Source organism: Macrotis lagotis, chromosome 1 (assembly GCF_037893015.1).
Source record: "Macrotis lagotis isolate mMagLag1 chromosome 1, bilby.v1.9.chrom.fasta, whole genome shotgun sequence".
NCBI classification, from domain to species: domain Eukaryota; kingdom Metazoa; phylum Chordata; class Mammalia; order Peramelemorphia; family Peramelidae; genus Macrotis; species Macrotis lagotis.
The window spans coordinates 676456264-676479424 of record NC_133658.1 but is presented as its reverse complement, the minus strand read 5'-3'; the positions used below and the strand labels follow the sequence as shown (position 1 = coordinate 676479424).

At 34.9% G+C, this 23161-nt stretch overlaps 1 pseudogene; it reads right to left on the bottom strand.

Annotated features, from left to right (window-relative positions):
• Positions 1-21803: 21803 nt before the first annotated feature.
• On the bottom strand, positions 21804-22213 carry LOC141522937 (large ribosomal subunit protein eL33 pseudogene; annotated as a pseudogene).
• Positions 22214-23161: the final 948 nt, after the last annotated feature.

Here is a 23161-nt window from a genome sequence, read left to right as displayed (position 1 = left end):
TTTTTTTCTACCATCATAGTATCTCTTATATATATATCACTTTCTTTTCACTCATGTAACACCTCATTTTCACATGTCCTCATTATCTCATATATGGACTATTGCAGCAGCCTTTTCCTGTTCATTCTCCCTGCCTGAAGACTCAATTCCATTCTCCATCAAGTGGATTTTCTTAGAGTGATTTTCTTAAGGCTCACATCTGACCATATTGCTACCCTATTCAATGAACTCCAATGGCTCCTGATTATCCCTAGGATCAATTTTCTTAGTTTGACTTTCAAAGACCTTAATGACCTTCCTTTTTCTACCTTTCCAGGCTTCTTACACTTTATTTCCCTTTACAGATGGAAACTAAATGGTGCAGTGGATAGAGTGCCAGCTCTGTGATATCATTGTCTCATTTTTTGAACACAACTTTGTGCATAACTTGATTTTCAGCATTAATTAATACTAACTATATAGAAGGTTCTGTGCTAAGTATCTGAGATATACAAAATAGGCTTTTTTTCTCAAGAGGACTCAAGAGAACAGGGCTCAAAGAAGACTTGAGGAAAATACACCTCAGTTGGACCTCAAAGAAAGGGAAAGACTGTAGCAGAGCTGTTGAGTGGAGTAGGTAGCAGGGTTCATACAAGAGCTGGGTATGGGCATGGATCTTAGAGGGGGTAGATCATATTATTTTCTTTGTTTTTAGTTTGATCAATAATTGTTTTCATAAGTCATAATGAAAATATATCTCCTGAAATTTGCAGGTTGTTTTATTTCCTGGGTTTGCATTTTAAATATCTGAATTTCCCTCAATCACAGTTGTCTATATTTGAATTTCTGTTTTTCATGAAATGCTTACAAGGACATAAAAATGATAAGGCTGACATGAGACCCAGTGCAGTATATAGTTTTTATTTTTTTTACTCTGATAACATTTATTGCTAATAAAAAACAGTATTTCTCTTCAAGGGCAACATCCTAGTTTGCCTAGAAGCTTATTTCCCTCTGTTTTGTGGAAACCATTATAGGGAGCTATGTCAAAACACTTAAAGTGAACATGAATTTTTTAACCTTCAATGAATGAGTGTGATAATCAACTTAGAGTGGCAAGCAAATCCCAAAGTGAACAAACAGAGAGGTGCCATTTATCAATGTCATCTTTTTGTTGGTGTTATTGTCACCCACAGTTAAACCAATGGATAGGCTCTTAGTTGTAAGCCAATACTGAGCTTCTCTTTTGACTTAATTCAAATATATTATATGATGAGTGATGAATGCAAAAGTGATATTAAATGGAGCTGGTGTTTCTTTGTATCTCAACAGGACTGTCTTTGTTGATCATTAGCACTGACATTAAGAGGAGTCAGTTGGGACTTTGAAATATCTCATTTCTATTCTAAATTGGTCATTAGGCAAGGTATTTTGAGGCTTTTGAGTTAAAGTTTTTGGATACCCTGACATAATTCAAATATATAGCAGGTCTCAAAAGTAATTTAGCTCCAAAATTAATTTCTGGGCCAACTCAGGTAAAGAAGGTCAAAAAGACTAGTGGAAAAAGCTCTGGATTAAGAGTAAGTAATTAGTTTTGCTACTTGCTATGTTGTCTCTTCATCCCAGGGTCCTCATTTGTAAGATGAAGAGTTGGATCTCTGAGGTTCCTTCATGATTTAATCTTATGATTCAAGAGGTTTTTTTTAGGTTTTTGCAAAGCAAACAGCATTAAGTGGCTTGCCCAAGGCCACACAGCTAGGTAATTATTAAGTGTCTGAGGCCAGATTTGAACTCAGGTAATCCTGACTCCAGGGCCGGTGCTCTAACCAGTGCACCACCTAGCTGCCCCTCAAGATTTTTTTTAACATGAGATTGATACCTTACTATCCATGCTGTAATTCTCTTTGTTTACCAAAAGAATCTATTCCCTAAAGAAAAAAATTATTGGGGTGCATTTATTGAAACATTGGTACTCTGGAAGCTTAACATGATGCAATTCAATTCAATTTGTAGCATATTTTAGAACTCAAAGGGACATGAGAGGTTAGTTAGCCTAATTTCTAACTTTATAAATGATGAAACCAAGTCTTGCTCAAAGTACCATAAGAAGTAAATGGCAGAGTATGGATTTGAACTCAAGTAGTTTGTTTCTAAATCCAGCTTTCTTTCTATACTAGATACTGAACCTAGTGTCCCTCAGCTCCCTTCTTCATTCCTCAAAAGCTCTTAGTATCAATTGCTAACTCTGGTCACAAAAAAGAAGTATCCCAGCTCCTTATTAAGGCTGATTCCTCTATCTGTAATCTTGATTCCATTCCTTCCAATTTCCAGTAGGATCTAGGTTCAGAAGATGTTATTTTTCTCTCATATATCATCAATCTCTCCTTCTTCACTGGGGCAAATGGCATACCATAGAAAGCAGCTTGGCTTAACTACTTCCATTGTGACCTCTCATAGACTGGCAACTTAGGTAGTGAGGAGGATAGATAAGAGCCTTGGATTTGGAGTTAGGGATGTGAGTTTGAATTCTGCTTTATATACTTACTCAGCCTCTGTTTCCTCTTCTGTAAAATGGGGATGATAATGCCACCTACCTCACAGCTTTGTGGTGATCATCTCAAATAGGATCATATATATGTATATTTTCATATATGTATAAATGTTTTGCAAGACTCAATGTATAATGCAAATATTAGCTTTTATTATTATTAGACTTGAAGGGAACATGAAATCAAGTTTCTTTCCCTTGCAAGTTCCACTTTTTTTGAACCAAGAGAGGTTAGGCTTTATGTGATGGAGAATGTACTAGTTTTTCTCCTTTGCTTTTCTCCTTTGCAAGATGTTCCAATTTTAAAACTCTGCCAAGGAAGGGGCATCTGAACTGCACTTGACTGTGTTAAGTGAAGTGTATCAGTATAATCTTTACTGTAATGTAGCCCCCAAATTATACAATCAATTCAGTTGTTCCCACAAGACTCTTCCTCGGATGGTTCAAAAGTGATGTAATTATATTTTCCTGCAAGGACACTCAATCCCCAAATATGATTATTCTAGGATCCACCTATATAAAACAACTGACTCCATAACAGCAAGGTGGAGCTCCAAGGAATGGAGTAATCCCATGATTTGTAAATCAATTTCTTGTAAAGAAAATGATTAATAAACTTATCTAATTTACTGACACTATCTCTGGTCTTTTTTGTCATGCTCACATTACATTCAGCTCAGTAAAAACTTAGTTAATAACACTTTCCAAATCTTTTCTTCATACTAGTGATAAACTGTTTTCCTTCTACATAAAGCTCATTATGTCATTGCTCAGCTAAAAATATCTTTGGTAGATCCCTATTGCCTACCTAGTAAAAGTTCCAATGCTTTTGCTTGGTATGTTAAGGCACCTTAGAATCTGGCTCCAACCTGTTTTTCCAGTTTTACTTCATTTTATTATTATTTACTTCATATTCTTCTTCTTTATTCTCCAACCAAACTAGATTACTTGTATGTCCTAGTACTAGACTAGTACTAGAAGAATGTGTATACATCACACCAAGGTCTCTCTGCTTGCTCATGATATTATTTTACCTTTCTTGTATGTATTCTATAAAGAAAAACTAAAACGACATCTCCTCCAATTAAACTTCCCTAACTGCCCTGGTTACTAATGACTATCCCTGTCAGATCACACATAATACCTTGTTTTTGACCCTCTGTCTTTCACTAATCCCAGGAATATATTAGCGGTAACAGTGCCTCAGTAGTTTTAGACTACAATTTCTATGAAGAGAGGTGTTGTGTCTTATCTAAACTTTGTTTCTCCCCACCCCATCACACAACAGTTATGTTATACTTTTTTAATGTTGTTGTTGTTGTTAATACAGAACTAGAACTTTATAAATATTTTTCCATTATATTTCATCCCATTCCCTAACTTCTATTACAATGCTCTTTAACAGATGTTTAAACTTGCTTGCTTAATATATTGATTCTTTTTGTGATAAATTAAATTTGTATTGTTTATTTTAAGTACATGAATTAGTTATATGCTAAAAAGTCAGAAAGAATAGGTGGCTATAATTGCTGAGTCACTATTAATGATCTATTAAAAACTTAAGAATGGGATAGATGTCCCAGGCAAGGATTGTGGCCATATCTGTCAGACAGAAATGAAGGTAAAGAGGAAGGGCAAAGATGTGGAGGAATTCTGAAGTATGGCATGGAGAGACAATGTGGATGGCCTTGTAGAATGACCTCCTTTTTAAAAGAGGAATAACAGAATGATAGATCTGGAGATTCCATAAATAAAATATACCTGGATTTTAGAAAGGAATCTGACACAATCTTTCACATTTTCTTTGTGGAAATGGTGAAGAAATATGGACTAGATGATAACATAGATATATGGATTCAAAAGTCATCAAAAGTGGTTGAAGGATTAGATCCAGAGTTAGTCATTAGGACCACTAAGTGTTAGATGTTACCTTGCAGCAAAGTGTTTATGGGAGTCCCCTAGGGATCTTTCCTTGGCTTTATTCTATTCAAGAGAGCTAATGAACATATCTTAGTAGATGTCCCAGATGCTCTCTTAAACATGATCTTTTTCAGTAGCTTTCAAAGCTATTTCTTATACATGACTATTTAAAAAATGTCTAATGCTTTTTCTCTCTTTCCTAATATTTTAAATAAAACCTTGACTATAAAGAATGCAAAGTGATTATCTTACATTTATGGATTTAATAATCTGTGGATTCCAAAGCTGTCCTCCACTAAAGTTATCCTCTGATGTCTCAGGTATTTTGTTTAGGTGATCCTGAATTTTCAGTGGTCATCCCAGGGGAGTTACAAACTCCAGTAACCCAGAAAGTAAAAATAAGGGTATCAGTTAATAATTACAAAGTCAAGTTCTTCTTTCCTCAGTACACTCCAATGTGTTTCCAGTCATATCAAGGAATGGTGATAAAATTCTTAAAGCAAAGCTATATATATATATATAATATATATTATATATATAATATATATATATTATATTTATGCTTCTATGCATTTTATTTCTTTTAGAAAGAGAGGATTAATATATGAAATTTTATTTCCTAGACCTTATCAGACTGGCAAACTTGTGAGCTTGCTTGGGTATACTAGGGAAAGAAAGGGGAGAGTCTTTCATATTCAACTATTCTCTGATACAGTCATTGTTTCATCTCTACTTTTTTTCGTATGAAATACAATTCTCACAAAGACATTCCATCCTTTCATATCTCTTTTTTTTGGGCAAGGCAATGGAGTTAAATGACTTGCCTAAGGTCACACAGCTAGGTAATTATTAAGTGTCTGAGGCTGGATTTGAACTCAGGTCCCCCTGACTCCAGGTTCTGTGCTCTATTTGCTGCATCCTTTCATATTTATTTTTTCTTTGGCAAGACAATGGGGTTAAGTGACTTGCCCAAGGTCACACAGCTATGTAGCTATTAAGTGTCTGAGACTGGATTTGAACTCAGGTCCTCCTGACTCCAGGGCTGGTGCTGTATTCACTACCACCACCTAGCTGTCCCCCTACCCTTTCATATTTCTTGATGAGTTGCATTGTTCCTGACTTGGAGTTAGGAGAAATCTGTATTTGAATCCCAAATTTGAAACTTAGTATCTATGCAACTTTGAGCAAGTCATTTAACATATTCATGCCTCAGTCTTCCCTTTTATTCTTTGAGAATAATATTTCCCTTGGCTTTCTTTGTATCTCCAGAACTTAAGGCAATGGTGTGGCATTTAGTGAGAACATACTAAATGCTTGTTAACTTGACTATCATGTCAAATGAAATAAGGTATTTCAAATACTTGATAAGTAATGAAGTCCAATATACATCAGCAATTATTACTATTGTGTTTATCACAATTTTCAGGTCAAAAATTTGAGGTTATTGAGTAACAGAAGACAGCACCCAAATTCTTCCAATATATTGTTAATAAGTGTGCTGCCAAATATCACATAGTCCCTATTGGTCTGGTGAAATTGCTATACCATGAGAAAGAAAAATAGTGAGAATATATTGGTATTTTTGTCTTGCCTGTGAATCCTTATTTGTAATTATACAAGTATTATATGATTATATAATATACAATTACACAATAAACAATATTTGGGGATCCACTCTCATGGGGATGGCTAAAGTGGGGTCAGTAAATTGTGATCCTAGGTTAGAGGTAATCTGATCTCTTGTTGATTCATGTACTCTCTATTGATCTGTGCTATATCTTTCTGCCTAGTCCAGCCAATGTTGAGGAGCTAGAAGTACATCTACCTGAAAGCAGGGTAGAATCAAAGAACAAGGGAGTATAGGACAAGGAATTGTGGAGAACAAGACTAGAGAGCAAGATTTAATATGTATATCTGCACCTTCCTAGTCCCAGAAAATGAAGATGGAAGTCATCTGAGAAGCTCAAAGTTCAAAGATCATGGAAGAACATTGTATAATGAACTAGCTTGTGCTCAGTATGAAAGCCATGCATTGGTTAGAAGAAGCTGAGGTTGTGATACCTTGAGATGAAAAATGAACCTTCTCTACTTCATCATTCTACTCTTTGTTATCTCATTAGCAAAACCAGGTCTAAGCTGCCTCATGCCGGTTTTGGATTTCAAGCTCTTACCACTTTTCCTTGTTTTTTTTGTAGGGGAAAGCTCATAGAGATATTCCTTTACTCATCCTCTCTCTCTCTTTGATCTTTAATGAAAGCACACTAACCTAGGTATTTTGTGGAGATTGACTATATGGAGAAATACAGAAAAAATGGTAGAGGCAAAATTAAAATAGCAAACAAAAATGTTAATGTTTAACAGTTTACATAAGTTCTATATTTTAATCTTGGTCTTCTACTAATTAGAGTATGTTTGCTTTTTCTTTTTATAACTATCATTTCTAAGTTTTCCTTATTCTGGATCTAGTCCCAATTCAATGAATGGCTGGTCCTATTTCTCTAGAGTTTAATTTTCTAACCTTTAAAATGAGATACAGATGCCTATCAACAGTTTTCATCAGACAGTTTCTGCAGTTCAGTCTCTGGGGATCCATTCCCATATCTACTGTCCATGGTCTAAGAAAGACTATCATGTCTTCTTCATCCAATCCCACTATCTGAAATCTCAGTAACTTTTTTCCTATCTAGAATCTAATTCCATTTCTACTCAGCTTCTGACTGCAGAACTTTTAATTCCCTAAGGATATAACCAATTAATTTTTTTTGGTGGGGAGGAATAAGAAAAGTTGTTTGTTATCTTTTTTCTATTCTGAATTCAACAAATAGCAATGTTGAGCTGCTTCATGTAAAAATGCATGGCTCAAAGCCCAATAGAAAATTTTAAGAAAGTGTCCTGTAGTTACTTTCTGGCTTCACATATATTATATGTGAAGGGGTGACCTTTAGAAGCTAATGTTACATATTGGCCAAACTTTAGATCTGTTATTCCCCTCCCATAGCTTTGTACACATTCCTACTTAGTAGTCATTCTTTGGAATCTTGGCCAAGAAGTAATTTCTTTTAATTAATCAGGAAAAACAAGTAGAAAGGGCTTTAGGATTCTGGCCATTTTGTTGATGCTGTCATAAATTATGTCAACTCTATATAATTCTTTGGTCCTTAGGTTAGTTGTAGGACACTTTAGAAATATGTACCTAACTCCATTTCCTTTAAGGTAATGATTCAGCTAATATTGTCTATTCCTTCCAAAGACCTGGTGAGGAAGATAGACCTAGAACTATTAGCCCCCATATTATAGATGAGGAAAGTAAGGCACAGTGAAGTGAGGTGATGCACCCTGGTCACTCATTCAGTCATTCAGTAAGTATCAGAGTCAGAATTTTATTCAGATCTTTGGACTCCAAACCCAGCACTGTTTCCATTATCCCATGTTGACAGATGAAGTAGTCAGGATATTAGATGCAGACATCTCTTGTGGCACACTGCCAGACTACGGTGCTCTAAGTAATTTTGGGTTCTCATGTCCCAAGTTGTCAAGCTTTCCAATTTCTCTGGGGCACAGAAGTGCATACATTTATTTCCTGGAGATTTTAACCTATGATTCGGCTCATTTCCTTATCATTAAATCTCTCCTGCAGCAGTACAGGGTGCGGAAAACCAAGTCAGACTTCCTCTGAAAATAAAGGGAGGGATTCCCAAAGGTGTCTGTTCTAATAAAGGCAGTAATGCACCTAATTAGCAATTTTCTTTTAGGAAATGAAGTCAGTGGCAAGGTTAGTGGCCTCCTTTCGTACTTGACAATGGATTATATCTCTAGTAAACCAAAGAGAAAACCAGAATAAACTGCTTCTACTTTGTTCTCTGATGCAACTGCCTCACAGTGAATCTTTCACTGTCTAAATAAGAGCTTACTTTGAAGCAGCACTTTACAGCTTACACAGAGCACTTTGCTCACAGCAACCTGAGCAATAACTAGGACAAGGCATATGATGCTTTGTCTCAGGGTGCTGACATCTGGCACAGGGCATCTCTACTCCACATGATTAGATTGTCCTTTGTTCCACTATTATCCCATGCCACCCACTTCCAGGTCCCACTGAATTATATAGGGCTCTTCCAGATCTTCTCTTCTTTCCCCCTCTCCAAGTTAGGATTCTAGTGAGTAATATGTTTTCTATTTTACCAACATGGAAACAGAGATTTCTTTTTTAAAAAATAGCATGTTGTTTTTCTCCAGATGCATGTAAAAACAATTTTTAACATTCATTTTTTATAATTCTTTCCCACTTTTCCTTCCCTCCTTCCTTCTTAGATGAAAGAAATTTGATATAGGTTATTCATGTGTAATCATACGAAACACATTTCCATATTAGCCATGTTGTAAAAGAAAACACAAATTCCATCCCCATTCTCCCAAAACAAGAAAAAAAGAGAACATGAAAAACAGTATGCTTCAGACTCTGTCTTTCAGAGTTTTTCTCTGGAGGTAAGATACCATTTTTCATTATGAGTCCTTTGGAATTGTCTTGGATCATTGCACTGTTGAGAGTAGCTACGTCATTCATTATTGATCATCATACAGTATTGCTGTTATTGTGTACAATGTTCTGGTTCTGCGCATTTCACTTGAAGCTTAGACTTCTATAATAATTGGGGATGGGGCTTGAGCACAGGTTTTATGAAACCAAGTACATTGTTCTGTGGAGGACTAGACACTATTAATCATTTAGACATCTACTTGTATTAAGCATGTATAGTGAAAGGTTACCAAAGAACTATATGAAAACATAAATAAAACATGCTTGCATAATTTACACTAATCATGTTTTTTTTAAATTTTTAGGTTTTTTGCAAGGCAATGGGGTTAAGTGGCTTGCCCAAGGCCACACAGCTAGGTAATTATTAAGTGTCTGAGGCCAGATTTGAACCCAGGTACTCCTGACTCCAGGGCCGGTGCTCTATCCACTGAGCCACCTAGCTGCTCCTAATCATGTATTTTTAAAATATGTTCTAAGTTATTAAATACTTTAAATTGTTAATTTGCAAAACTGTATATTTGAGGTTTGAGAGATTTGCTGCAACATGGTGACATTTGTTAAGATTTTCTTTGAAAATCAGTTTAACAGAAGTCCTGTTTTATGTTTTGAAATATTAAATAATCTGTTCTACATATGGGAAGTTTCATCCTTGACTCTGCAGTTCTTAGAGAAGAGAAGATAAGGAAGCAGACTGCTGGAACTGTGGAGAAAAAATCTCCAATGGTGTTTGATCTTCACTCTAATACAGGATAGCTATATAACTAGGGAATGCCACTTCTCCTTTCTGTGCTTTAGTAGTTTTCTCATCTGTGAGGAGGGGATTAGAATATTTCACTAGCCCTCTCACAGGAATTTTGTGAGAATACTGCTTCATGAACTTTAAAAAGGTATGCTATTGTCATAGTAAAGTGCTCATAAAAACTGTAAGTTGATAAGTTATTGCAACAAAACAAGCTTAATAAGAATGGCTTTATAAATAAGACTTCCAGAGTTTTAGTATATACAAATTAAAGATTTCTGATGCAACTTTTCTTTGTCTTATGTGGAGACAATCAATGCTTATAATATAGGTGGGTTGTTATTTAAAAAAGACTCTTGGGGGGCGGCTAGGTGATGCAGTGGATAGAGCACCGGCCCTGGAGTCAGGAGTACCTGGGTTCAAATCTGGTCTCAGACACTTAATAATTACCTAGCTGTGTGGCCTTGGGCAAGCCACTTAACCCCACTTGCCCTGCAAAAAACCTAAAAAAAATTCTAGAAACAGTTCCTCATTTGGGTGGGGTCATGTGTTCTTATGAAAAAAATATTATTGGAATTAATGCTCCACTTCAGAATTTCCTTTCTATCAGCTTTTTAAACTCAGTTCAGCAAGTATTTATTGAATATATACTGTCTATCAAGCCATATCTTAAACACTGGGACACCAAAGGCAAAAGCAAAATGGATGCTGTCCTCAAGAAGTTCACATTCTAAGGGAAAAAATATTATGTGCACAGACCAGTGAATTCAAGATAAGTAGAGGATTATCATATAATATTTGTAAGGAATATAAACAAACAAGGAGGGACAGGAAGGTCTTCTGTATAAAGTGACATGAGCTGTGTTTTGAAGAAAGGTAGTGATGAGAAGGGAGAGTATGTCAGAAATAAAAGACAGCATATTGAATGGGCAAAGAGATGAGATACTGTATGACACCAAAAAAAAAAAAAAAATAGAAACAAGGACAGTTAGACCTTATGGTCAAGAGTATACTGAATAGGTGGCGTAGTGGATAGAACACTGGCCTTGGAGTCAGGAGTACTTGAGTTTAAATCTGGGCCTCAGACACTTAATAATTACTTAGCCATGTGGCCTTGGGCAAGCCACTTAACCCCCACTGCCTTGTAAAAAAAAAGAGTATACTGAGAGTTAGTGGTATGGGATCAATTGAGATTTTTTTATTCACACTTGTTCATTGGTATTTTTTCAGAAGCCCTCCTAAAGCAAATTAAAAGAAAATTCACTAACAGACCCTTAACTATTTTTCCATAGCGGATATGACCTTTGGCCAATCCTCATGGAGACTAATGAAAAGAACAATATGACTTATTTTCTTTGAAAGATGATATAGAATTGCATGGACTAATTTTGAATGCACTGACTTCAAATTATATTCTTAAGAAGAAGAAAACCAAGGAATATACAAAGAACTGGGAAAATTCCAGCTCTGAGAGGAAGAAAAAAGTAAAAAGAAAAAAATACCCTTTAGATATCAAAATAAACTTTAAATATAGCTTGGTTTTTGAGAGATTAAATCAGTTTGCAATATTCATTGACAAGAACATTTGTCCTAGATTGTCATCTCTGGTTAGACAGTGCTTACAATATTTTACAGCTAACACAAAAGTAAGAATCTTTTGAAAGATAGTTGATTTTCATCTTTGCAACACAAGTTACTTTAGTACTTCATAATAGAATAGAAAAATGATACAGGTTTTGAAGATTAAAAGGATTCTGGGTAAAGAAAAAAAAAGATTTTTACAGATAAACCATAACCTTACAGATAAAGCAAAGCTTCGCAAGAAGCTATTGCCTTGTGATGAGTAATGTATACACTCCCAATGGAGTGCTACAAAATAGTTGATGAGCTTCCATGGCATCATAAACCACAAAATCAAAGTTCAAATCATTTGCTTGAACTTGTAATTGAATTTTCCAAGATGTGATTTAACATAGCAAAAGGAAAAAGGATAAAAATTTCAAACACAATAACTACCAGAAGAAATGAGGAGTATTAGTTTTGCTAAAGAGAGGGAGGAGAGTCAAAACGTACAATTTAAAACATCTTTGAAACATATAGGGCTTTATCCCCAAATTAAGTACATTAGAATATGGTGGCATACTGATCCTGGATTCAGGAGCTCTCATCTTCCTGAGTTCAAATGAGGCTTCAGATACTTACTGTGTGAACCTGATCAAACCACTTAACTCTGCCTCAGTTTCTTCATTGGTAAAATGAGTTGGAGAAGAAAATGGCAAACCACCCTGGTATCTTTGCCGAGAAAATCCCATTTGGAATCACTGACAGTTGAACACAATAAACAATGGCACATTAGACTATAACAGCCTTCTAAAGAGAGCAAATTAGCAGGGATCATAGGAGCATAGCTCTAGAGTTAGAAGTTAAACATATTTTATACTTTGGGTGTGAAAGGAAAGAAGGCAGGAAGGCAAGAAGGAAGGAAATAGGGAAGGGGGGGAAGGAAGGACATAACCATTTAGCAAGCTCCTACTATGTACCAGTCACTGTGCTAAGTGGATATATGCAATCAATCCTGCTATAATGTTTGTTTTGCAACCATGAATATCTTTCTGAGATTGCTATATCAGGAAACAGTTTGAGCATATTATGAATTTTACATTTACTTATGCACAATTTTCTCAAATTGTATCACAGAGCATCAAGGGAATGGCCTTAAGATGAGGTGGAGTGGGATGCTGCTATCCCATGGTGGAGTCTGTGGGAGGAGGATAGGTTTGGTTCCTCCTGGGGGAAAGTACAAAACAGTGTTCTTTAACTCAGGATGTGGTAAAGGCTACTGGGATTGGGAAGGAAACATTATAGCCCTCAGGGAGAGGGGAAGTGAGAGGCAGAAATCTGGAGAAGTGGGAGGAGAAGGGAAAGAAGGGAGATACCTAGTGCAGAAAATAACACTGCCCTTTCTTTATTCAGGATGAGGCAGTTTGGTAGATTGGAACATTTGAGTTTAATTCTTGCTTCTGACAGTCAATGACTGAGTGATATTGGACAAGCCACTTAATCTTTATGGGCCTTAAGCAACTATGTAAAATAGACCAGCTATGTTGTGCTGCAGCGAGAGATCTCCACTCATATACTATCAGGACACAGAATCACTGGATAGAATCTGACGACCTGTTGAACTTGCTGAAGCATCCACAACTTTTCTAACTGATTCTCAAGATCATGAATTTAAGCCTGATGAAGAAACTGCTTTCATGTTAATTATGCCTGAACTTTTGGTTTGTATTGGGGTGTCTCTGGGTAATTTTAGGAGGGTCAATTGAATTGCTTTCTTCTTAGGGGGAGCAAAGAATCAGAAAGAATTTGGCTTTAAAATATCCAGCAGATGGCATGGTTTGCCTTATATAGACTTCTCTGAAGATGTATTAAAGACAATGAGGTAATCTTTTTGTTGGAAAAGACAAAAAGAAACACCATATACTTTTTTTTGAGATAGAGATTATCTGGATCTGGGACTTCATTAGGGTAGGAACTTAAAGTATAGAAAGTCCCTCCTTAGATGCAGATTGCTACTTATTTGTAATATCTAGTCTTTAAGTATATCCTAGGTATTAAGTCCCATAGACAAAGATGTAGTACTTGATAGAGGCAAAATTTGAACCTGGTTCTTCTTGATTTCAAAGCAGATCCTCTGTTTACTATGTGGAACAAAATTTTATAAGCACAAAATATGTTTTTTTACAAATTTTCATTAAATTTGAAGGAAAAAAAGTTTTCAGATTTTGGGGAACAACATATCAAATATATAATGAATTTAAAAATTAATGTGATTCTGATGAGTTTTATAAGAATTACAGGCATTTCTTAGAGAAGGAATGTGTATATTATATATATGTATATTATATACATATAATATACATACATACACACACACACATAGGGGTAAAAGTCATGCCATTAATGTGATCTTAGTAAACTCATTTAAACTCTGGCTTTTAGGTTCCTCATATATACATCTATATAATGAATTTGGATCAGATTACTACAAAGGTCATTTCCAGATCAAGTATACTATAATTCCATGACTTTAATGTTTTCTCAATTTTTATTATTAGTAAAGAAAAATTTTGTTTCCTTCTATACTTTCTACTGTTTGGGAGAGAAGTTTGAAGGCTCTTCTTTGTTTTCTGGAGTTCTAGAACTTGGTGGTTAGAAATTAGTTTGAAAAGAGTCATGGATAATCAAATATGAATTTATATCTCAACTCGAGCAACTGACTCCAGAAGACTTAAAGTAGAATCTTTAAAGGGACTTAAAGTGGGAACTTATTCATAGACTCATCACAGCTATTAGACTATCCATTGTATCTCTACCTGCCAATAGAAGTGGTTCCCTATAGGCAATAACTGATAGCATTATAGAATTCTGAGATGAGATGGAGCCTTATTGTGCACTAGGGATCCTAATTACCAACTGAGGAGTAATAACTTTTTACTCTAAGCTTGAAACAATCTATAAATGTTTCATTAAATCCTTTAAAAATTGTGTTTACTAATTCTTCACCCAATTTTTGATTACTAACTGCTCCACTGAGGCAGATGAAGTGCTTCTAGGAGACCTGGGGAAAGTGTGATTACATTCAATTTAATATCCAGGTGTATATGGATTTAGTAAGACTCCACTCAGAACTATAAACATTTTTTTTCTAAAGTCGGATTATAATTTTATCTACTAGACTCAGCGGATTAGTTTTATCTTAATCATTCCCTTTCCCAGCATGTTGAGAATAATTTTCAGTTAACTTGAGGCAGGAGGTATAGTGGACAAGGAATCAATTGCATTTGCTATGAATTTCAATCAATATAAAACCATTTATTAAAACACCTGTCTATTCAGGGCAGTTGGTTAGGTGAGATTGAGTTAAAAAGAAAAAAAAAGATAGTGGTGAAGTTTAAGGAGGAAAGATTGTGGTTGATAAACTCTAGGGAGAGTATGTCAGTATTTCTTCATCACAGACAAAATTGCTATGCTACACATGTACATGAGATGAGGATCCTGAAATCTATTGTACTACTAAAACCAAACAAATGAAAACTTTGTATTTTCAAAATGAGAGAAAAAGCATTGGAAAAGTTTGAATATTTTTATAAAGATAAGAAATTTTATGATATTCAATCTCTTCCAGTAACTAAGGTGTTGCCAAATAGAAGTGATTCAAGGACCTGCTTTAATGAATAGATAATAGAATATGCAGGTCAAAGAGGCCAAGGTAACAATAAACAGAAGCATCTTGGCATTTATTACTAGTAATCGCCTCCTATCAAACTCAAGAAAAGAAGTTTCTTTTTCATAGATTACAATCTAGAGAACATATCCTCCCTTTATTTATCTTTAGTACCCTTCTTTTTTGTGAGATTGGTGACTTTACACAGCCCTCTTTCACTTAAATCTAATTCACTTGCAAGTCATGGCATCACCGTCGTGATTTCTTGGTCCTCTTTGAGAATGAAGGACAGATAGTTAGCATTTAATATAATGTAAGTTTAATCATCTATGATGTATGAAGAAATACTGGAGTATAGATGATAAAAAATAGATGTTAAGGATAACATCACCTTACTGTTTAAACTAGCTTAACACTTTTTATTTTAGATTTTTTTTCAAGGCAATAGGGTTAAGTGGCTTGCCCAAGGCCACATGGCTAGGTAATTAAGTGTCTGAGGTCAGATTTGAACCCAGGTACTCCTGACTCCATGGCCAGTGCTCTATTCACTGTGCCACCTAGCTGCCCCTAGCTTAACACTGTTAACAAAGTCGTCAGGTTTTTATAGTTGCCTCTGTTTTACCCCAAGCCAGATTTTTTTCTTTTACCTTTTTCTTTCACTATTTCCTGCTCCTTTAGAAACATTCTTACTTTCTTGTTGTGAATCATTTATATTTCTCGGTTCCAAGTTGAACCTTCCATCTCTGAAGTATTATAAACTCTTTCCTGGATATTGCTTCTGCACTTAGGAAAAAAAATAATGATCCCTCTCTAGACTGATTCTTTCTTTGCTTGGAGATATTCCTTTCTGAGGTTCATAAGCCTTTTCTAAATGGCTCTCTCTGGTCAGGTTTATTATCAACTTTATTTCTGGCTGCTAATTGAAACCTTGTAATTTAGATTTGTCACCTCCTGCTGTGTGTTGAAAAGCACACATTTGTCACTCAAAACCACATGTACATAGTAGTTTCAAAGTACTGTGAAAAGTGTTTTTTCCAATGACTTAGACATTCTACTTGCAATCTAGTTTCTACTACAGTGCCTAGGGGTATCTTGTTCTCTTGGGTGAGCTACTTTGAAAAACTTCTTTGGGACTCAAGATGCACTGGGGTTTGTATTCACTCAAACTTACAGCTTCCAGAATTCCTGGAAGAGATGAAATAAGAATTAAAAAGTGCTTTTAAAAATGGAATGAGACCACTTGAGAAAAAAAATGGAAAAGAAATGAGAGTTATGCAAAGAGAATAACTGGCAACAGGAGATATAAAACTCTGCCAAGTAAACTCCCTGAAGAATTGAATGGACGAAACAGAAAGTAGTGATTTCGTAAAGCAAGAAGAAACATTAAACAAAGTCAAAAGGCTGAAAAAGGTAGAAGAAAATGCAAAATATCTCACGGTGAAAACAACTGACTTGCAAAATAGATTAAGGAGAAAGAAATTTAAGAATCTTTGGACTATCTCAATGTCATAACCAAAAAAGGAGTCAAGGTGTCATATTTCAAGAATCTCTATCTGTTAGAGTCAGAGAGCAGAGAGGAAATAAAAAAGAATTTGCCAGTGACTCCCCAGAAAAAATTCCAAAATGAAAATTACAAGGAGCATCATATCCAAAATCTACAGCTTCTAGATTAAAGAAAAAATATTATAGATCGAAAGAAAGAATTCAAGTATCAAGAAACTACAGTCAGGATGACATGATTTACCACTATAAAGGAGAGAGCAGAGAATTTGGAATATGATATTGCAGAAGGCAAAGGATATATACACGTATAGCCAAGAATGTTTCCAGCAAAACTGAGTATACTGTTACAGGGGAAAACTGAACCTTTAATGAAATAAAGGACTTCCAAGCATTCTGAATGAAAAGATCAGAGTTTTGGAGAAACTCTTGACAAAACTTCTAAAGTTAAACAGAAATGAACAGTGATGAAGGACTAAGCAAGAAAAAACTACTTATATTCCAATATAGCAGGAAGATGCGAGTCCCTTTCTGATTCCTATCATCATCAAGGTTAATAGAGCGAGTCCAATTAGACAAGGCTTGAGAGTATTTTTATGTCTTGATTTTAAGAAAAGAATGGAAAGAGAGGGGAAGAGGAAGACACTGGAATAGAGATTTGGGAAAGGAAAGGAGAAAGCTAAGGAAAATTATCTCACATAATTAGTGTACACAAGTATAATTTTATATGAACAAGGAGAAAGAAGTGGGGACAGTGGCCAACATTTGTACCTCACTCTCATCTGAATTGATCAAATACACACACACACACACTACACAGTGTGTGTGTGTGTGTGTGTGTGTGTGTATTTGATCAATTCAGATGAGAGTATATATGTATATATATATATACATACATACATAGTTGTGTACAGAAATACTTTTCATTCAACAGGGAAACTGGATGTAAAGGGGAGAACAAAGTAGGAATTAGACAGAGGGTAGATTAAGGGAGGGATTAATTCTAAATAAAACAGTCTAAAGAGATACAAAAATATTTAAAACTCATTTTTTTGGATGGCAAAGGACAGGAATCTGAGAGGGTGTTTTCAAATTGAGGAATAGATGGACATGTTATGGTAGGTAAATTTGATAGAATACTATTTGCTTAACTCATGGTATAATGACCAATCAAGATTTCAGAGGACTAATGATGAAACATATTTGGCACTTCCTGATAGAGAGGGGAAGGACTCAATGCAAAATGAGAAAAAAAATTTTTTTAGAATATGAACAATATGAAAATATGTTTTGCTTGGTTATATATGTTGGTAACAAGTTTTTTGAATTTCTTACTTTCTTGATGTAGGTCAGGAGAAAGAAAGAGGGAAGGAGAGAAGTTTGATTTTTGAAATAAAATTAAATTTAATTAAACAATGTGTCTGTGGTTGGCAATAAACTTCCTGGACTTTGAGCTGCCCCTCACTACAATTAATTTCTTAGAAAACCATAAAGAAGTAGAAAATAAGTATATAAAGAAAATAAGAAAATAAAAAGGTAAATTTCAGTTCTATCCTTCCCTCACCTCCTGCATGTGAATTCACAGATAAAAAAATCGATTAGTGATTTTATTATTATGATTATTATGAACAATTTTTGTGATTTTAAAAATGTGGTTCTTATAGTCATAAAAATCCAAAATACTGTGATTTTTTAACATGTCATGTTATAGGTATATTATAGGTACAATGATAGAATACTGAACCTGGAATCAGGAAGACCTGAGTTTAAATCCAGATTTATGCACTCAAGGTGTGTGATCCTAGATAAGTCAATTAACCCTCTGCCTCACTTTGCTCATCTACAAATAGATAACACACACCACACAGGGTTGTTTGAGCATCAAATGTATTATAAAAATACTTATTTCAATGCCTACACATTATGGGCACCATATAAATACTTATTTCTACCTCTTTCATATCCTTGATAACTCCATATAGTAATAAAGTATTGAAGGGAGAATTGCAGAGGAGCTTTAAATATCACATAATAAAAGAAGTCTCTTTTAGCTCCCTGGACCTATATCTTTGAGAAGCTCTGAAGTCTAGAATAAGAAAAGCATGCTTATTTTATCTAGCCAAAGTATGGTAGATTTCAACTAACTTCATTTTTGTTAAATTTATGCCTAGTGATTTTCTTAATTGCTTTAAAAGGTAAAGTCTGCTGTTAATAAATAATAACTTAATAATTCATTACTGATTTATTTTTTTAAATGTGTTTTTTTTGTTTCATTTCAAGTTCTGAATTGTCTTCCTCCCTCCCTTCCTCAATACCTACCACTAGAGAGGGCCATAATTGGAAACATATGTATATATGTAAAACCAAACAATGTATTTCCATTTATCAGTTCTTTCTTTGGAGTGGACAGCATCTTCCTTCAAAGATCCTTTTGTAGTTGATTTGAGTATTTATAATATTGAGAGCAACTTAATCATTCACAGTTGTACTTCAAATAATATTACGTTACTATATAAAACATTCTTTTGGTCTTGCTCATTTTGTTTTTCATTATTTCATGCAAGTCTTTCCATGTTTTTCTAAAATCAATCAGCTCATCATTTTTATAGCACAGTAGAATTTGATCACAATCACAGATCACAATTTGATAAATTAATTTTAAATAATAAACTCCTCATCTGTAAAATTGAGAAAATAAAAACACTACCCCCCCATAAAGTTGTGAGGATACAAATAAAATAATAATTGCAAAGTGCTTGGCACATAGTAAGTACTATATAAATGTTTGCTAGCCATTATGCCACTGTCTCAAATAATAATTTCCATTTGTGAAATAGTTTATAACCTTTATTGTTGTCTTTTGGTTTTGCTTTCAGTTCAATGAAAAATGACTTGTATCAAAGACTTTTGACTTTTAAAAGTATAATTACTGTACCCATTTTATTTGTCATTTGTAATGTCATATTGATTTTAGGTCACTCATAGGTATGGGTTATAAATCAACACCTTGGAATTATAGAATTTATAAGTAGTTTGTATTCAATAAAATTAAGAGTAGTGTTGAGGGTTTTCTATTGCTGATCCTTTTTTGTTTTTGTTTTTTGTGTTTTTTGCAAGGCAGTGGAGTTAAGTGAATTGCCCAAGCCCTCACAGCTAGGTAATTATTAAATGTCTGAGGCTGATTTGAACTCAGGTTCTCCTGACTCCAGGACTGGTGCTCTATCTACTGTGTCACATAGCTGCCCCTCTATTGTTCATTCTTGAAAGAATCCCTATGCCTATTGTATCTAATGCTTCACTGAAACACCTACCACAATCACCAACATCTTTCATTTCTATTCCATTCCTTTCTAGTTTGTTCACAAGATGTTATCATAAAATTTATCTCATTTTGTCCTCACTTTAATAATTACAAAGATTATAATTAAGTTTATATGGCACTCTTGGAGAATATATTGTAAGGTAAATCATCGCCACTTGACAGATCGGGAATTTGAAATACATAGAAATTAAGTGTCTTACTAAAGGAAACACAATTCATAGGTGACAGGGATAGTAAAGTAACCATATCCAAGACTAGAACTCTTTCTTCTTTGTTGTACATTGTTTCCTTATAGAACTTGTTTACTATTAGACAGTGTTTGAAAGTTCTCATTTTCTTAAAACAAAAAACAAAAGTGAAACCATGAAGAAATCCAATTACATTTTCAAAAGTTCTTATTTCAAATGATTCTGTTCCTCCTTTTCTCCTTTCTCTTCTCCCTGTGTATGTATGTTACAAGCAAAAGCAGACTCAATGCCACATTGCCTGCCATATGGCAGATCAATACAGCACTCAAATGAAAAGCTGTGAACACTTTTTTTTGCACAAGGATTCTTGCTTTTTCAATGGCTCTGCAGGAAGCTATTTATTGTAGCAGTTGCCTTTGAGATCTTAAAACAGGTGAGCATCTGCCCTGAGCAAAAAGGGTAAAGTTAACAAGAGGCTAGGGGGTGTTACGAGACTGCCAATAAAGGTGGCAAGGTTGTAAGAGATAATACACAGGGGTGGTGTGATGTTTCAAAGGTCTTGGCACTATTTCTCTGGACTTCTGACAGTGTTGGTGAGTGAAAGATATCCTGCTAGTCTGCTTATGACTTCAACTTCATTTCTTATTAACAAAGAATCTTGCTAGATACTTCATATTCTGAAGACCACTGTGGTCTTTGAGAAGAATGTTGAGGTTGTAAGAGATAATACACAAGGGGTAGTGTGACGTTTCAAAGGTCTTGGCATTCTTTCTTTGGGCTTTTGACAATGTTGGTAAGTGAAAAATATCCTGCAAGTCTGCTCATACCTTCAATTTCATTCCTTATTTGCTAAGAACCTTCATAGATACTTCCTCTTATGGAGACCTCTGTGGCCATTGTGAGGGAAGTCACATTTACTTGGTGCACTGGAGCCTTTTGTTGATGTAGACCCCTCCTCCCTTGTAAAAGCAGACATGATCAATAATTCTGAAGGCCTGGTTCTCAAACTTACTCAAGAGTATTACTCAGACATTTGTGCTTTTTAAATTGATAGAAGTTCATGAACTTGTGGTTTGTTTGTTTTTTTTAATTTACTGTGGATGCTACTTTTCTCTTCCCACATAATACAGTGGGTCTATAATAGCCTGCCATTCTCTATTAACTGAGGAGAAGTATGTTTAGGTGGGCAGAATTTCAGCTTAGATATTTCTAAACTATTGCAACAATGTTGGATTTGTGAGTACTGTTTCTTATTCTAAATTCTTTGCTGTAGCAATTTAATAACATAAAATAAAAAGGCAATCTTTTCTTTCCTCTCTATGTTGATTTATCACCTTCAAATCAGACTCCAGACCATGAAATTGAACCTTGCTATTGAGTATGAGTATGAGAAAGGTTTCCCTTTACCCTTGTAGGAAGGCTTGAAAGACCTAATTAACTGAATGGTTCCTCTTAGAAGATAGTCTCATAACTTAGCCATTTAGAAAGGCATTATAGGAGTCTCTTTAAAAATATAAGTTCCTTGAGGTCAGAAACTATTCTTTATTTCATTTTTGTTTCTATGAATGGAAGCTTGTCATTATGAATAGAGTAGAAGCCCTGGGAGCCAGAAAGTTTTCAGCTTAAGTGTTGTCTCTGACACATGTTGGCTAATAATTTTGGTCAAGTCCCTTATTCTGTTAGGGTTCTAGACAACCTCTGAGGCTTTATGTTGCAGAGAAAATGTTGATTTGTTATGGTAGAAGTAATATCCCCATTTGGGAATTCTTTATACCAATAAAATTATAGGTTTAGTCCCCATTATATATTCCTAATCACAGTTAGTTTACTTATATAGAGTAGGTTTTTTTACATTTGCAAAAAATGTATAATTTTATTTAATCAGTTTTCATATTCTAGATCCTTGAGGGATAGAGCATCACTCGGATCCTGTGTCCAATGGCCTTAGCAGGAATATTACTTCTGAATTTGGCTCGAACCATTCCACTATTTCCATGAGCTTGAGTAACTTTTCCCCAGATAACTCTTGTTATGTTGGATTTCCCACCAGGAGTCACTCTGTTGCTTTTGGCTTTGTATACATAAGCACATCTCTTGCCCAAATAGAATTCAGTTTCATCCCGGGCATAGACTGGTTCAATTTTCAGAAGAGCTGTGTGTTCTCTCTGGTTTCATAGGCCTCTCTTGTAGCCAGCAAAAATGGCCTTGGACCACAGCCTTCCAGACATTTTGCTGTTGTAGAAGTCCTGTTTCCAGCAGCTCTTTCTGGCTCCAAAATGGAGGAAAAATATAGAGCAGGTTTTTATTAAATTCTTATTGGATTAAAGTACTTCCTTGTTTATTCATTGATAAACTGAAGTGTTATTATTAGTTTGTTGTATGTCCAAAAAGCTGTAGACCAGGACAAGAGATGGGTGCATGCCCTATGAGGGAGCTGCCAAATGCTCTGGAAATAGGGTTCTTTGACAAAACTACAAGGTTTTTTTTTTTTTTTTTTTTTTACAAAACTACAAGTAGATGGCAGGGATCATCTACTTTAAACTCTTCATTTTGACCAATAATGGCACTGAGACCTAGTGAAATTAAGTGACTTCCACCAGGTCACACAAGGAGTAAGCTTTAGAGGGGGAATTTGTACTCAAGTCCTCTGGCTCCAGAGCCAGGAACCATTCTACTACTAGAGGAATAGTAAGCACTAATTCCATTCCAATTCAATATAAGCAAACATTAATTAATGGTTTCTTTTACCAACATGTTTCAGTTACCTTCTCACCCTGGAACATCCCTCTCTTATTGGTGAATTTCTTCTAGAACAACCATTCTTCATTCTTCTGACTCTCAGGACCTTATCATTATGCATCCATGACAGGGTCTTCCACTCTTCTCTTTGAAATTCTTTTATGAATTGTTTTCTTCCATTAGAATATAATCTTCTTGAGGGCAGTGATTGTCTTTTTTACTTGCTATTTGTTTCTCCACTGTTCAGTACATGCCTGACATGTAATAAATTAATAAATATTTGTTGATTTATTGAAAGAATGAATTAATTAAGCATCTATTTTAAGAACATACTTTATGCCAAAATTGAAAAGTCCAGGAATTACTGCTTTAAAAGAGCACATGTTCTAATGGGAAGATGATATATATGAAAGGTTTCAGCTATAAATCAGATGTGAACATTCCATGATCTTCTAGGTACAG